The 922-nt window shown below is 39.9% G+C and overlaps 1 non-coding gene across 1 annotated transcript; it reads left to right on the top strand.

The window, feature by feature from the left end:
• Positions 1 to 527: 527 nt before the first annotated feature.
• LOC112738956 (small nucleolar RNA R71) lies at positions 528 to 635 on the top strand. Its single transcript, XR_003169902.1, has one exon. It is a non-coding gene; the product is annotated as a small nucleolar RNA R71 (small nucleolar RNA).
• The last annotated feature ends 287 nt before the right edge of the window (positions 636 to 922 follow it).

Genomic DNA, 922 nt, shown 5'->3' on the forward strand with positions numbered 1-922 from the left:
GATGATGGAAAAGGCTTGCTATTGTTAAACCTGTTTCTTCCACCATTATTAAAGCCTTGTTGAGGCTTTTGTTGATCCTTCCATGAGAAATTTGGATGATTTCTCCATGAGGGATTATAGGTGTTTCCATAGGGTTCACCCATGTAATTCACCTCTGCTATTGCAGGGTTCTCAGGATCATAAACTTCTTCTTCAGAAGATGCCTCTTTAGTACTGTTGGATGATTCCTTTAATCCATTCAGACTCTGAGAGATCATGTTGACTTGCTGAGTCAATATTTTATTCTGAGCCAATATGGCATTCAGAGTATCAATTTCAAGAACTCCCTTCCTCATAGGCGTCCCATTATTCACAGGATTCCTTTCAGAAGTGTACATAAACTGGTTATTTGCAACCATGTCAATGAGTTCTTGAGCTTCTGCAGGCGTTTTCTTTAGGTGAATGGATCCACCTGCAGAATGGTCCAGTGACATCTTTGATAGCTCAGACAAACCATCATAGAATATATCCAGGATGGTCCATTCTGAAAGCATGTCAGAAGGACACTTTTTGGTCAGTTCCTTGTATCTCTCCCAAGTTTCATAAAGGGATTCACCTTCTTTCTATTTGAAGGTTTGAACATCCACTCTAAGCTTACTAAGCTTTTGAGGAGGAAAGAACTTGGCTAAAAAAGCCGTGACCAGCTTATCCCAAGAGTTCAGGCTATCCTTAGGTTGAGAGTTCAACCATATTCTAGCTCTGTCTCTTACAGCAAATGGGAAAAGCATAAGCCTGTAGACCTCAAAATCAACCCCATTGGTCTTAACAGTATCACAGATCTGCAAGAATTCAGTTAAGAACTGAAAAGGATCTTCAGATGAAAGTCCATGAAACTTGCAGTTCTGTTGCATCAGAGAAACTAATTGAGGTTTAAGCTCAAAGT

The sequence above is a fragment of the Arachis hypogaea genome, chromosome 13 (assembly GCF_003086295.3).
Source record: "Arachis hypogaea cultivar Tifrunner chromosome 13, arahy.Tifrunner.gnm2.J5K5, whole genome shotgun sequence".
Classification (NCBI taxonomy): domain Eukaryota; kingdom Viridiplantae; phylum Streptophyta; class Magnoliopsida; order Fabales; family Fabaceae; genus Arachis; species Arachis hypogaea.